The 16,000-nt window shown below is 48.5% G+C and overlaps 1 long non-coding RNA gene across 3 annotated transcripts; it reads right to left on the reverse strand.

The window, feature by feature from the left end:
* Positions 1-190: 190 nt before the first annotated feature.
* LOC311593074 lies at positions 191-12,598 on the reverse strand. 3 transcript variants are annotated; one of them, XR_014777580.1, is made up of 4 exons: positions 12,367-12,598; positions 8,733-8,841; positions 3,476-3,680; positions 191-488 (listed from the first exon to the last, which is right to left on the reverse strand). It is a non-coding gene; the product is annotated as an uncharacterized lncRNA (long non-coding RNA). The 3 variants fall into 3 exon arrangements; XR_014777581.1 differs by lacking the exon at positions 12,367-12,598 and adding an exon at positions 11,583-11,742 and having other exon boundaries at positions 8,733-8,906; XR_014777579.1 differs by lacking the exon at positions 8,733-8,841 and having other exon boundaries at positions 3,476-3,550.
* Between the last annotated feature and the right edge of the window lie 3,402 nt (positions 12,599-16,000).

The raw sequence follows: 16,000 nt of genomic DNA on the forward strand, positions 1-16,000 counted from the left end.
CAAACTGTAGCAGCCCCCATATCCTACACCTAGTACTAAAACAAGAACGTGTTTACATAACCGAGTTTTCAAAGAAACCAAAACTTCCACAACAGGAAACCAACAGGGACTTCAGCAACAAGACTGTCATATTCATTGTTTTTTTTTTGTTTGTTTGTTTTGTGTGTGTGTGTGTGTGTGTGTGTGTGTGTGTGTGTGTGTGTTGATGGTTGCTTGATGCTGGCTATTTCACAATGCTGAAGTTCCATGGTGGGGCATGTATTTTTATAGAGCCATCCTGTGAAGACACAAAGATACAAGCTTTCAGCTGGCTTTGGGGATGTCTGTCCACAGGATCTAGGTGGAGCTGTGACTTTCTCTGGTCTGCAGGGATATGTTTCTAGTCCATTGGGGTGGGTGGGAATCTTCAGAGGCCCCCTCCAGTGTTTCTTTGAAATGCTCTTGTGTCTTTTGGAGTGAATGTTTGGTTTTATACCGAATTATCCAATCTGAAATAAGGTGGCACAAAATTAGACTCTGGCACAGACATGAGGACAAGTCATAGAGGCTTTGCTTGACAAAGTTCCAAAGACCTCTGGCAGCTCACCACTGCCCTTAAATAATATGTGTGGACCAGATGTAATTTTGCCTAAAAACTACTTTGAAACCTACTTTTTCTCCTAAAACTGCCGTTCTCTCTATTTCTCAGCCCAAGTGAAATTCACACTGGAAAAAAATTTCCCCACAGAGAATGTTGAAAGAAGGCATCTGGCTAAAGGCTTGAGATGATGACAGAGTCTTGACTCTAACTACAGTGAGCAGCCAGGCAGAAACTACTGGACCAGAAAGTTAGGACTTTGACATAACAGTATCTGTTAGAGATTATTAGCTATAGAAAAGTAAAACTTGTTTCTTTAGAATCTGCTTTGAGAGCAATAGAAGGTGGGCTTGGAATGTCATACTTAGATATTTTACAATAGAGGACACCTTGGCAGTTAGCCTAGGCTTGGATAGCACACCTCTTGGTTTGGGACTGGAAATAAGTCAAGTTTTTTTCTGTGTTAAGGACATTTAGTTTCAAGCTATGTTGCTATGACAATCATGTAAACACAATGGTTTTAGCCCGGGAAGATTTATGATTAAGCTTTTCTGCAATGGAAGCCACAGGATGCTAAATATGCGAAGAAGGTGGACATTGAAGGAGGACAGCTGTAGGTACGGGGGCAGAGCTAGCCCCAGAGAGAACGTGTGTGGCTAGCGACAGAACTAGAAGAGTGGCACTTCCCAAGCACAGTGATGCTCAGGAAATTCTATCACCATCTCCAGATGCCAGACATGGAGGGTTTGATTTTGTCCTGCTTGGTTTCTGTCTTGCTTTGGTACCGTTGTATATTGGAAGTGTGTTTAAAAAAAAGTGTTTTTTAAAATTTTATTTTATTAATTTATTCATATTACATCCCAGTGGTTATCCCATCCTTTGTATCCTCCCATTTCTCCCTCCATCCCATTTTCCCCTTACTCCCCTCCCCTATGACTGTGACTGAGGGGGGGCTTCCTCCCCCTGTATATGCTCATAGGGTATCAAGTCTCTTCTTGGTAGCCTGATATCCTTCCTCTGAGTGCTACCAGGTCTCCCCATTCAGGGGACGTGGTCAAATATGAGGCACCAGAGTACGTGTGAAAGTCAGACCCCCACTCTCCACTCAACTGTGGAGAATGTCCTGTCCATTGGCTAGATCTGGGTAGGCGTGTTTTGGTTTTTTTGTTTTGTTTTGTTTTGTTTGTTTTGTTTTGTTTTGTTTTTTGAGACAGGGTTTCTCTGTGTTGTCTGGCTGTCCCAGAACTCACTCTATAGACCAGGCTGGCCTCGAACTCACAGAGATCCACCTGCCTCTGCCTCCCAAGTGCTGGGATTAAAGCTGTGCACCACCCTTCCCCCAATGGAAGTAGGTAATTTATTTTTATTTTGCAGGGCCTTACAGTTAAGAGCTTTCCCGGCTGTCAGAAGAACATGCACTTGTGAGACTTTTAGACTAAACTCATTTTCCCTAAGGAGAGGAACATGGTACTTTAGAAACCAAGGTGGAATACATGTACGTGTGTATGTGTGTGTGTGTTCCCATGTATGCATGAATGTGACCACCTGCACCTGTGCATATGAAGGCCAGAAGCCAATGTTGTGTTTTCCTCTAGTGTCTCTACCTATTTATTTTGCTTTTTTGAGACAGGGTTTCTCTGTGTATCCTTGGCTGTATGGACTCACTTTGTAGACCAGGCTGGCCTTGAACTCATAGAGATCCACCTGCCTTTCCTCCCTGCGTGCTGAGTTTACAGGCGTGCGCCACGATTCCTGGCTACCTTTCTAATGTTTCTTACATAACGTTACCTAACAACTACCACACTTCTAAACGCCTACCACCCACTTTCTCTCCACTTAGTCCAGGACCCCAAACTGTTAGCACCGACCTACAAACAGCCTCACCTACCAACACCCTGTAGTTTGTGGCACCATGGATGAATGAAAGGCACACATGTGTGGAAGCTGACAAGTTGAGTGTGCAATGGCAAGAGCCTGGAAGGAAGTGGAGGACAAGGGCCGAGAAGACAGCGTGGCTAACACGTGCAGGATGTGATGCAACGGGGGACCAGCTTCCAGTGCCCTGCACACAGTAGGATAGCTGTGCTTGACAACAGTTCGCTGTGTACTTCACAGTAGTGAGGACAGAGGGTGCTGATGTTCCCAACACAAACAATAGATGTTCAAGGACCCGCCCAGCTGTGTTCCTGCATTAAGATCTCCCATAAGCCAGGTGTGAGGCGCACACCTGTAATCCCAGCATTTGGGGAGGCAGAGGTAGGTGAATCAATGTGAGTTCGAAGCCGGCTGATCTACAAAAGGAGTCCAGGACAGCCAAGGCTACACAGAGAAACCCTGTCTTGAAAAACAAAAAACCAACCAAACAAAAGCAAAAAGTAAAACCCTCCTATAAATCTGCCATTGTATGTCAGGCAGAAGTATTAAAATACCAGACAGAAAGAAAAAAAAAAACCAGAAAGAGGAAAACAGTGGATATAATTGCTTCTGCTTTTGTTCCCACCCATCTCTTAAAAATATGGCTCCTGGGCTGGGGAGATGGCCCAGCAGTTAGAACACTGGCTGCTCTTCCAGAGGTCCTGAGTTCAATTCCCAGCAACCACAAGGTGGCTCACAATCATAAAGGAATCTGATGCCCTCTTCTGGCCTGCAGGTGTACATGCAGATAAATACACTTGATAAATACCCGCTTGATAAATACATAAATTAAAAAAAAAATGACTCCTACGATCCATGGAAGACTGCCTCAGATTCCATTTAGAGACTTAAATCTCTTTAGAGACTTTCTCTGTGAAGATGTGCAAAAACACTTAAGAGCTCGAAGGGTCCTGGTCCTCAAATGTGTCACAGGAGAGGCTGGGAGAACCCTCAATGGCACTTAGGGACGTGAAGGTTACTCACTTATGCTGATGAGGTACATGAAACACACATCCTCCAAGTCATCTTTAATGTAGAAACTGCTCTTCCCCGAGACTGCTGTACAAGGGGGAGAAAAGTGGCTCATCTTAGTGTTGGACAGATCAGTTTGTGATGGTGAGAGCCTCTGATAGGCAGGGTGTCCCACGGCCTCAAGGATGTGCCCTTTTCCCCACAGCCACCTTGCAGCCTATTTCCAGAGAAATAGTTAAGTGCCCCTGCCATGGAATGACACTTGTGTTGTTACAATTGCTTTTAAGCTGCTCATGCCTTTCAATGTTTTAAAGATTTGAAAACTAGATTAACATTCATTACATTTATTCTTTGTTACTAGGGGGAAAGATGCTACTGTGGCAAAAAAAGCAGATTAGCATTTGGGAATTCGTTTTCATTTTTTATAAGAGGTGTTAGCCAGGTACAGAGGCAGGAGCCTAAATCCCAGTGACCCGCCCATTATGAGACATTAGGCAGCCGATTAAGGTGTTTTTCTTGGGGGAGGGGAAGGGGCAATTGGAAATAAAGCTCATTTCCCGTTAAGTAGCCTCAGGCTGGCCTTAAATTCACTTTGGAGTTCTTGCTGGCCTCAAAGTGGCGGCGTTCTGCCTGCTCCAGTCCGCAGGACGCCTGTGCCGTTTGGTCTTCCTTTTGTACTTGTACTCACCAATAATCAGGAAGCCAGCTGGGCGGTGGTGGCGCATGCCTTTAATCCCAGCACTCAGGAGGCAGAGGCAGGTGGATCGCTGTGAGTTTGAGGCCAGCCTGGTCTATAAAGTTAGTCCAGGACAGCCAAGGCCACACAGAGAAACCCTGTCTCGAACAACCAAAACAAAAAACAAACAAACAAACAAAAAAAAAAAAACAAAAAAAACCAAAAAAAAAAATAAATAAATCAGGAAGCCGGACAAGTCAGAGTCAAAGACTTGTTATGGGCACTTCAGAACACATGGATGCCAAGGAGTCCAAGCAGATCAGCACATGGAGTGATCACACATGTTTCATAAAAGGGCAACCATGGATGTCCAACTACAGCCATACACAGATGTACTATTACTGAAACACACACGGACGTAATACAACATCAGTACCCAGACTGATTACAGCGCTCACTGTTTGGGAACATCCTGACTGTTTCTCTGACTGTTTTCCTGACTGTTTTCTCTTTCTGCCTTTGTTTTTACTTTCTTATCAAAGAACTTTTCAGACGTAACTGTGTTGCTAGGAGACCCTTACCTTGAAACTACAGCCAAGAGTCATTTAGACAAGTTTACTACTAAGTTCCATTCCACTTGTTAATAAAAACATGGCTAAGAATTAGTCACCAATGAATAGTTCCTATTACGACTTACAAATAAAGTGTTTGAGTAAGCTCCAGATAGTGGCGGAAGAGCTAAGAAAACAAACTGTCTTGACTCACAGATGTTTGGCATAATGAGAGAACACTGGCCTTTGATAAAGAGGGCCTATGCACTGATACCATTCTAATGACTTATGAATGTTTGTTCAAGATTGATGACAACATTATTGCACTGCATCCTGTATTTTGACTTGTATGGGAAAAAATGTCACCACGAAAAAACTCCCCGTTTCAAGATGTGTATAAGAACCTGCCTCGTTTGCCGGCAAAATACACTCAGATTTAAACAGCACCTCTGGGTTTGTTTCTTTTGGTCACTCGCCTATCTTTTGCCCACCAATGCTTTGAGAACCTCTGTTCCCAAAGAGCTATACCTGACTGAGACTGTCCACAGCAGTGTCCAAGTACACAGATGCACTATTACAGAAATGCACTCAAGTGCTACCGCAGGACTCACAGATGCTTGACATCAGCACTTATGGAAGTGCTGGCAGTAGCCCGCTGCCTTGTACTACCTCATCACTGCACTAGGGTGTCCTAGTTAAAGCAGGGGCACCCATACCCACTACTAAAGCACTACACAATGTGCCTTTGAAAAACATACGTCGGGCTGGAGAGATGGCTCAGAGGTTAAGAACACTGACTGTTCCGCTGTTCTTCCAAAGGTCCTGAGTTCAATTCCCAGCAACCACATAGTGACTCACAACCATCTATAATGTGATCTAATGTCCTCTTCTGGCCTGTAGGAATGCATGCAGGCAGAGCACTGTATACATAATAAATAAATAAATAAATAAATAAATAAATAAATAAAATCTTAAAAAAAAAGAAAAAGAAAAACATACATAAACCGAAGTGCATTTATAATAAGGCAGAGGGGTATACACGCACGGCTCTAAACATGGCTGAGCTGGAAGAGCGGACCACATGTTTCTTAGGAGCAGGGCAGTGCACCATGAGGGACAAGCTCACAGTGCAAGCAGAAGTAACAGGGAAACAGCAGGGACTACTAACACCACACACACACACACACACACACACACACACACACACACACACACCGTACCGCCGTACCATACGAGACATGAGCATAGATTTAATAGAAAGCAGTTCATATAAGAACGTCACTATACCAGTGCACCCGCCCACTGACGTGCGAGGCCAGAAGAGTATTGATGTGTATTGACGTCCCAGCATCAGTGTGTCAACGTATTTACTACTGCAGAAGAGCACATGCGTGTCTGTGGACAGAAACTCACTTGGAGACAGAAGTCAAGAGTGCACACTGATTCACTGTTCCAGGCACGATCATGGAAGAGTCCTTGAAGGTAGCAGCCCAGCCATACACGGATGTACACAGCACAGATTGCAGGAGCACACAGGAGTCCAGAAGGACACATGTATGAAGTCAGCACTCGTGAACACACTAGGCGGGAGCGAACGAGATCTGCTATCGATTATATGCAGACACTTCCGTTACTAAAACACGACACAGCGGCCTCTTTGCAAAATCAGTGCACTACTGCTGCCGCATACGCTGAGGTGTGTTGACAGCAAAGCGGATGGGTGTACCAAAGCTTCGAGATTTAACCACGCAGAACGGCAGTACACAGGGTTTTAGCCATAAAGCAGTGCATAAGGAGCACAGTGCACACAGAAATGACACTATAGCAGCAATAACCATTTCAGTGGGAATGCACCACAACCGGATGTGCGGCAGCAAAAGTGAGCCTAAGTTTACCGTGAAGTGGAGTGCCCGGGAGGATTCCTAAGAGCAGAGCGCTTAGGTGCAGAAGCAGACAAATGCACATGCGTAGCCTGGTATCGGCGTGCAAATGTGTTTCCTAGCACGTTGGAACACATGGATGTTTGTGTACATCGATCGAACACGAGCGTGAGAAGACCAGTATAGTAGTGTTCGTGGAGTCTAAATTGTAGGAGTGAGCATGCATATTTTCATAAAGCGGCACGCATGGATGTCCAAGTGCAGGCAGGACACAGACACACTGTTAAAACACACGGAGATGTAAAGCTCTACAACCTCAGCATCCGTGGAAGTACTACGCAGGCGCATACAGGATCTCCTGAGCATCACTGTGTATGATGGTAGCTGGTACCTCTGCGCAAGCATCTCTCTTTCTCCCTCTCTCTCTCTCTCCCCGCCCACCACCCCCTTTTCTTTCCTATCTTTTTTTTTTCCTGTAGCCCTGGATGTTTTGGACCAGGCTGGCTGGCTTTGAACTTAGAGATCCACCTGCCTCTGCCTCCCGAGTGCTGGGATTAAAGGCTTGGGCCACCACTGCCCAGCAATGTAATTCTAAAGCATTACGTAATAGCACCTCCCCAGACGTATCACGGCTGCAGTGTGAACAGATGCATTTAGAGCATAGCAGATGGGGCGTGCGGCTCTGCACGCTTCTGACTGCAAACAGAAGTTTTAGAAGTAGGCCATGTGAGTGTTGTACAACAGCACACAGAGGGGCTATTACAGAGACATCCACGGATGTAAGGGTACAGCAGGGCAGGAGTAATGAACGCACAGCATCAGCACTCAAGGGAGCGCTAGGCAGGAGCTCACAAGGAAAAACTAGAACATCGCTGCACACCAGTGCCCTAGCTGAGCATCACACACGCATCTATCACCAAAGCCCTACACAACGGCCTGTTTTCAACAACCGATGCACGGTGCCGGTAATGGCTGCAATGCCGGCACACTGAACACAGATCCTACTTAACAGAAGGGATCACGGATTTACTTGAGAGCAGTGCACATGAAAATATTACTGTAGTGGCGCACCTGGAACAGAGCTCCTAGAGCAGACGTAGGGCGGTGCACGGGGATGTCTTAGCGCCTGTGTGTCCATGGGTTTACTAGCACATCAGAGCACACGGATGTCCATGAACACCAGTCCATGTGGGTTTACTATTACAGTGACACACATGGGAAGAGATGTAAAGCAGTGTAGATGGAGTCAACGGTCATGGATGTAATAGTATGTTAAGGCTCTTGAATGTACAACATGTGCAAGCACTGGGGGGGGGCAGCTCAGATAGGCAGTGAATACACCCGTAGGTCATAGTGTGCACATTGATCAGTCATGCTCTGTGCAATGGCATCTTTGCAAAACTGACGCACTGCAGTGTAAGCCGATGTGCATTTCCAAAGAAGCACATGGATTTACCGTACAGCTGTGCACATACCTGAACAAGAGCTGTGGCGCACACACTTTTATAAATAGAGGCGTGCACCAGGATGGACAATTACGCCGTGCCATGAGAGCCACCAAGACAGCAGGAACGGTTGCGCTGATGCACCCTGCATGGATGAAGTGTAATGTAGTGAGAAATTTAGTAGAGTCATTGAATCTGGCACAAACATCAGAATGAAGCATTTTTTTTCTGGAAGTACTTAGACCTTGAAGAAACCATTGTAGAAAACAGTGATTGTTTTCTGTGATTTATAGTGCTGTTTTTCTGAAGGAGCCTGGCATGACTTTAGTCACAGATATTCCTGGCAAAGCAGGAACGGCTTGCATTATTGAGGACTGCAAACAGTGCACACAGTAAGAGCTCAAAATAACTTTGTGTAACAATCAATAAATATGCTTCTGCAAGGCTGTTTGAGGCTCAGTGCACAGAGGCTGTTTCTCTTTGTGGCTGCAAAGCCTGATTTCATCCTGGAGTGTCTCTCTTTCCTCAAATGCCCCGTGTGACTCAGATATCAGCACTGTAACATGAGAACGCTATTACGCTGGTCCACCAGGACACTGAGGTACGAACGCAGGCATAGAGCACTGAATACTGAGGTCCCACTATCAGTGTTTCCATGCATGGAGGAGCACATTGGAACACTTAGCTGTCAGAGAACTGTAGTCCACACAAAAGTACCAGTCCGGCACCGTCCAGCATCCACGGAGATACAAGTGAAGCAATGGACGGGGATTCCATGTAACAGGCGTGATCCCGAATGTCTTTGTAAGGCAGCACACATGGATGTCTGCATACAGCCACACACAGACGTAGTATTACCGAAAAGCACATTAATGCAGTGTTACGGCAGGACTCACGGGTGAGGTCATAGGAACCCATTGAGCACATAAGGTACAATAGTACAGCGCTGCGGCGCGCGTGCCTTAGTCACCACACATGTATAGGTCACGGAAGCATTGCCAAAACCAAGCCATTACTGCTGCCGCCTAATCTGATGTGCATTTACAACAAATCCGACGGATGCTACGTGTCCTAACACAGCAGCTCACATTAAACCCAAGAGTGTACCCTGGATTTAACAGCAGAGTGATCACGCATGGTCTTTCTGGTTCTGTAACAGTACAGCCTTGCCTGGCTGTACTCACGCACCCCCCTGAGCATGGCGTTAGTTGTACTTCCTGTGTGGGTAGTGGTGGACCGGTGCACAGTGTGAACTGATGCCGAGCCACTTCAGTCGTGTTTGGATGGGCTAGTAAATGCACGCGCCCGCAGGTATGAGAACATCTGCTTTTCTTCAGTGCTGAGGGCAGGGCCAGGGGAGCTTCTCATTTGCACCGCTTGCTGTGCTCACCTCCTGACGCAGGGTATCAGCACGTGGCGCATCCGCAGGGCAACCGTTTGCCTAGTGTGGTGCTCCGCTAGTGCATTCATGTGCGGTGATGGACTAGTTTATCCTCGTGTGCTCTGCCTAGTACTTCCCTCAGTGTGGACATCCGGGACCCACGAGTCCTGCTCCCCGCAACACCCCCAGATCTTGTTTTTTTTTTTTCAGTCAATCTGCAGAACCCATCATTATGGCCTTTTCAAGGAGTCTCAGCGTAGACACCTCTCATCTGTATTTTGCTTACTTGGCTCCTTAAAGAGATTTGTCTGTTTTGCTGTGCATGCGGGCTTGAGTTCGTTATCATTAGCATAAGTTTTCACCAAACTGGGCTGTGCTTAAACAACCCTAAAATAAACTACTCAGGGTCAAGACTCCAGAAATGTGAACCAACATCAGCTGCTTAGTTATATGGAGCTGAACTGCCTCTCATGTCTTTCAGGCCATAGAGGTCACAGAGACCATCACAAAACTGATGCTCGGGCTGGAGAGATGGCTCAGCTGTTAAGAGCACTGACTGTTCATCCAGAGGTCATGAGTTCAATTCCCAGCAACCACATGGTGGCTCACAACCATCTATGATATGATCGGATACTCTCCTCTGGCCTGCAGAGCTCTGTATACATAATGTTTTTTAAAAAACTGATGCTGCATCGTCAGCAGAGAGGACAGATGCAACTGTAGAGCTCCGAACGCGCCTGCGTGTGGTAGAGCATCACTGTTCGCGCTTTAGGGGTGGAGCAGTGCACTGGGATTTACAAGCACACGGTGCACAATGGCACAGTAACGCAAACTCGTGGGTCCCGGATGTCCACACTCAGGGAAGGTACTAGGCAGAGCACACGAGGATAAACTAGTCCATCACTGCACATGAATGCACTAGCGGAGCACCACACAGGCATGGACCGCTAACCCCTCCCCCCCTTGCCCTTCCCCCCCCCCCCCCCCCCCCCGCACAACGGCATCTTAGCAGGACCCGTGCACTGCCGCTGCCGTGTGATCTGCTGTGCCTTACAACCAAGCCGGAGGATGTCACATACAACCCCACGCAGGCTGCAGTAGACGACAGCACAGCCGTGTCAGTATCGGAGCAGCGAACCGAGACAGACGAGTACACAGCACAGGTGGCTTTTGCTGCACAACTGCCAGAACGGTTATGCCACTAATGCACCACGAGTGCAATGCGGCGGAAGTGATCACAGGCTTGTCAGAGCACAGCACACGCAGGGCCACTGTCACAGCTCTGCACCTGGACACTTTAAGTTCTAGTGCAGCCGTTGAGCAGTGCTCCCCATAGTCAGAGCGTACAAGTCACCAGCACATCAGAACACACGGATGTCCCAGAACGGCAGCCTACAACGGACACTGGTACAACACGTGGAAATCTGAGCAACAGAGCACATGTGGATTGACAGAGCAGTGCACACTCACCTACTATTAAAGCACTCACAGTGGCATCTTCCATTGTGCTGTGACTGTGGTGTAAAGTGACGTGCATTTACAATAAGCACGTGGAATGCTTGTACGGCTCCGCACGTGCCTAAAGGAGAAGAGCTGAGCCCATACGTAGGCATAGAGCAGTGTGCCTGGGTGAGCAATTATGTAACATTATAACAGTGCACCTGGACACTGCAGTACTAATGCAGAGGTAGATAGATCAATGTGCATATACACACACAATACACACACACACACACAGGCACAGACACACATACATAAACATACACATGTACACACATAGAAACATATTGGGGCTGGAGAGATGGCTCAGTGGTCAAGAGCACCGCCTGCTCTTCCAAAGGTCCTGAGTTCAGTTCCCAGCGACTGCATGGTGGCTCACAACCATCTATAATGTAATCTGATTCCCTCTTCTGGCCTGCAGATGTACATGCAGTCAGAACACTGTATACATAATAATAAATAAATAAATATTTTTAGAAAAGAAACAAGCTGGGCGTGGTGGTGCACGCCTTTAATCCCAGCACTCGGGAGGCAGAGGCAGGCGGATCGCTGTGAGTTCGAGGCCAGCCTGGACTACAAAGTGAGTCCAGGACAGTCAAGGCTACACAGAGAAACCTTGTCTCGAAAAAACAAACAAACAAAAAATAAAAAAATAAAAAAAGAAACATACACACCTAAACACATACACAAAAACATATATACACTGAAATATACACATGTGTACACACACAAATATATACTTGTACACTCACGTATACACATGCATAAATATACACATGCACATGCAAATGTAGTTACACATTTATACACATGTACACACACAAATATAAAAAATGTACACATATATAGATAGACATGTGTACACTGACACAAATGTACACACACAGTAAATATGTACATGCAAACATACATATTCACATGTACACACATTAACATACACATGTACACACGAATGTACACATTTATACACTACATAAACACACACTTGTACCCACACATAAGCATACACGGTGTACCGTTTCATTCGAGGAAACGGAGCATCTGTGGGTTTGGGTACTGCGGGGCTGTCTCCTTTTTCAGTTGCAGGAGTCACTGTGACTCCGGCTTATTTTGGTTCACGGTGTGTAGCATGGTGGCCGTCCATCATAGCCGGGTGAGCACGGTCATACTTTAGGGGTGTGTGGTGATAACTCCCCTATGTCGGCTGAACCAGGTAGCAGGGACCCAACCAGAGTCAGGTCTGCCTCCAGCAGCCCACTTCCTCTGGCCTGGCCACACCTCCCAAAGGCTCCCCAGAAATCCCCAAATGATACCATCAGCTGAGGAACAAGGGTTCAAACATCAGTCTGTGGGGAACCTTCTAGACTCAGCCCTCACACATGCTGTCTGCTGTCCAGGCGCAGGACCCTCTGCCCCCCCCCCCCCCGACCGTTTTGTTCTCAGATTTCCTCCGCATGAACCTGGACCCACTCTGCTGGTGTTCCGATGGGGTCTAGACAGCCTTGGTGCTCCCTCGTCTGAAGGGCGTCATGTCTGCCTCGCCCGACAAGCTGAAGCATGCGTGTGCAGGGAGAACCTGAGGTAAGTAGGCAGGCAGGGGTCGAGTGTGTGAGCCTTCTGCCTTCTTGCCTCTGTGTTAGCTTTAGTTATTCATCACCGGGGCAACCAGCCTCCATTTGGCTCCTAGGATGGTCAGCCAATGGCTGTGCTGCTGATCTTAGCTGGGCCCAATCATGGGACAGAGGGCGGGGAGGGGGGGGGGAGGGGAAGAACAGCTAGCTATTGGCTGATCTTGGCCTCAAGGAGACTAAAGCCTATACTTTTTCACCCCACTAAAAGACTGGCCAAGGCAAGTTGTCATGGTGATGGGAGATGTATAAGAATGAGCATGCTCAGTGTTCTCTCTCTCATCAGGATTCTACCAGCATTCCATTGGCCAAGGTCAGGGACGTGCCCCAGCAGCGCAGTGGGATGAATGGGTACCGAGGCACTTTTGCTATCCCATGACGTCACCTATACCAAAATGACTGATACTTTGAATATCACCTCTGAGCCATGTGCTGGGAATGATTCTAAGCTCATTTCCTGCTCACCAGAAAGAGTAGCATGATTGATTAGTAATGTCTGCCGTGGGCATGGCTATGAGGGGTGGGCTTATTCCCCTGTCTCTGATCTTTTTTTCCCTTTCTGGCACCCGGCAGCGCCAACTTGTGTGACTGGCCTGGGCATTACTGAGGAAGACCAACATTCTTATGTTGGATGTGCACAACGGCTGTGGACTTAAATGACCTCATTCATCCAGTCGCAGTTTGAAGGCTGTACTGTGCTCACAACTGCTCGTCAGCACAACACAAGCAGGCCCTATAAAAGGTGAGGCCCTCACAGCCAACCTGTGGGCCTGCGGGGTTGACCCTGTCCACAGACATGTGGGGTGTGTTTCTGAGCTCCAAGGCCAGGCCTAGGAGAGCTCACTGAGGGGAGAGCTGGGGCAGGGCACTGGGTGCGTGGGGGAGGGGGGAGAGAGGACACTGGGGGAGGGGGTCATGATTAATCTACTCTGTGTAGAAGCAGCTAAGGGAGGCATTAACCAAATCAGGGCGTCAGAGCACAGAAGAGCTCTTCTTCAGGGCTCTCCCCACTTCCGTCCCTAGCAAGCCCACTCAGTCACACAGTCTGTCTTCCACACAGCAGCCATACTGACTCCGTGAACACAGGAGTCAATGGTGTACCGCTGTCACAATCCTCCTGTGTCCTCTCCTCGATCCTGTTCAAGCCAGCTTTGCTTCAGGGGCCTCTGCTATCTGTGTTTGTTCAAGGCTGTTTCCTCCTCTCCAGTGCCTCACACACAGTAGGGGGGGTGGTGGTAGAGGGAGTAGGGGGGGCTGGGAGGGTGGGAGGGTGGCTCTGATGGGACAGAGCCCTAGGCCAGTGCTACTGGGGCCCCTTGAACTTAACCCTTTAGGTTCTTCAGATCCTGCATGATGCTACAGAGGTCCTCACACACCACTACCTGGGGGTTCATGAGTATGAATGCCCCTGGCCTGCTACGGTACCTGGACCCCGAAACCACTTGCCAACAGATGGGTTGTACTCACAAGTGCCTGCTTCCTGTCCCTGCCTCACCCAATCAGTATGTATTGACTGTCCATGCTAAGTACTGTGCGAGGCTCTAGGGACACACGGAAGACAAGCCCACAACTTCCCAAGAGTCTCTCTGTTTAAGGAGGAAGGAAGCTTGGCTCTGGCCTCTCCCTTTGAGGTGGGAGTCTAGGGTGGAAGTCATTTCTGGGAAAGTGCCAAGGAGACACGGCGGCCTGGTGGCTGGGAAGCTTGCCCTCAGTTTTCTTTTCTGTCAGAGGGGTTCAGTGACAATCACTACATCCACAAAGGGACGTAGGAAGGAAGGGGCCGAATGTTGCCTGCGTCCTCTGGCTGAGTCCCCTGCGTTTACAGCCATGTGTGGTACACAGCTGTTTCTGTAGCGTGGAGAAGACTTTGGTACAGTTGACACAGCTCAGTGCTCAACGCACTACCATGCACAGGATTCACAAGCCCTGGGCCCACAGCCCGCAGGGCTGGTGGTGACGTCACTAGACAACAGGACTAAGTCACGGTGGGTGGGAGACCCTTCACTATTATAATTTTTTGTTCGGTATAGAACTGAAACCAAGCTGGGGACATAACCCAGTCAGTAGAGTGTTTGCCAAGCACACACAAAGCCTTGGGTTTGGGACCCCACACACAGGGCGTGGTAGCACAGACCTGTAATCCCAACACTTGGGAGGGGAGCTAGGAACATCAGAAGTTCAAGGCTATCCTCAGAGGTTTCCCAGGCATGGGCTTCATCCCCAACACCACAGAAAAGAACAAGGCCTACAGGGCCAGCCAGAGGCTGAGGATGTGTGCCCCCCCACCCCCACCCCCGCCCACACACACAGCCTGCTGGCGCTGACTCCTGATCCTCTCACAGGCTGGGCGCTGCCAGCAGGAGACCTTGGCTGAGGGATTAATGACCTAGATCACCCTGCCGGCCAGCCCCGTGCTCCCGTGTGATGGTCACACTGTGGGCCACGCTCTATTCCCAGACCATGGTGGGTGGGGCCTCCACGGAATCTCTCCAGCATCCTGAGCTGGATCTGCAGACACATCTGCAGCTGAATGGCAGGCCGGGTGCTGTGTCTGCCTCATCTCTGGTTCCTCCAGAGCAGAAATGCCCACAGGATCACTGCAACTGTGTGATCAGAAACCCAAGGGCGAGTTTACACTTGGCCACTGTGTACCCCACGTGCCCACTCTTTGCCTTCAGTTCCTCTTTTGCACCACAAAAGTAGCCGTCTCCTTGGCACAGGGAAAGCCTTAGAACGAGTGCAGGCTAGGCTAGCAAAGGGGAACCACTCTGGGCTGAAAGGAAACCCCAAGAACCCTGTATGAAGATGGGCCAGCAGAAAAGCCCCAGGGTAGCCTGAAGAGCCATCGCTGTATCCTAGAGGCAGGTAGGGGTCCTCCTACACAGTCACTGCCCGGTATCAGTGAGTGATGCTCGGTACTAGGGTAGATTACATCAGTGATGCGGCCCTAGGGGTGGGGTGGGGACCGTTGGCAGTGTGTGGAAATCGCTTTGCCACAGCTATCATCGAGGGACATCTCTGAGTAGAAGCTAAGGATATTGCTCAACGCACTACCATGCACAGGACTCACAAGCCCTGAGCCCACAGCCCGCAGGGCTGGTGGTGACGTCACTAGACAACAGGACTAAATCACGGTGGGTGGGAGACCCTTCACTATTATAATTTTTTTTTTGTTGGGTGTAGAACTGAAACCAAGCTGGGGACGTAGCCCAGTCAGTAGAGTGTTTGCCAAGCACACACAAAGCCTTGGGTTTGGGACCCCACACACAGGGCGTGGTAACACAGACCTGTAATCCCAACACTTGGGACGGGAGCTAGGAACATCAGAAGTTCAAGGTTATCCTCAGCAACAAAGAGAGTTCAGGGCCAGCCTGGGCTATGTGAAATCCTGTCTCAAAAAAAAAAAAATTACAACAAAAAGCACCGAATCCATACTCAGACACACAAGCAACAGAGGACACATGAACACGAGTCTG

The sequence above is a fragment of the Acomys minous genome, assembly GCF_964271855.1.
Source record: "Acomys minous genome assembly, chromosome: 2".
NCBI classification, from domain to species: Eukaryota; Metazoa; Chordata; class Mammalia; order Rodentia; family Muridae; genus Acomys; species Acomys minous.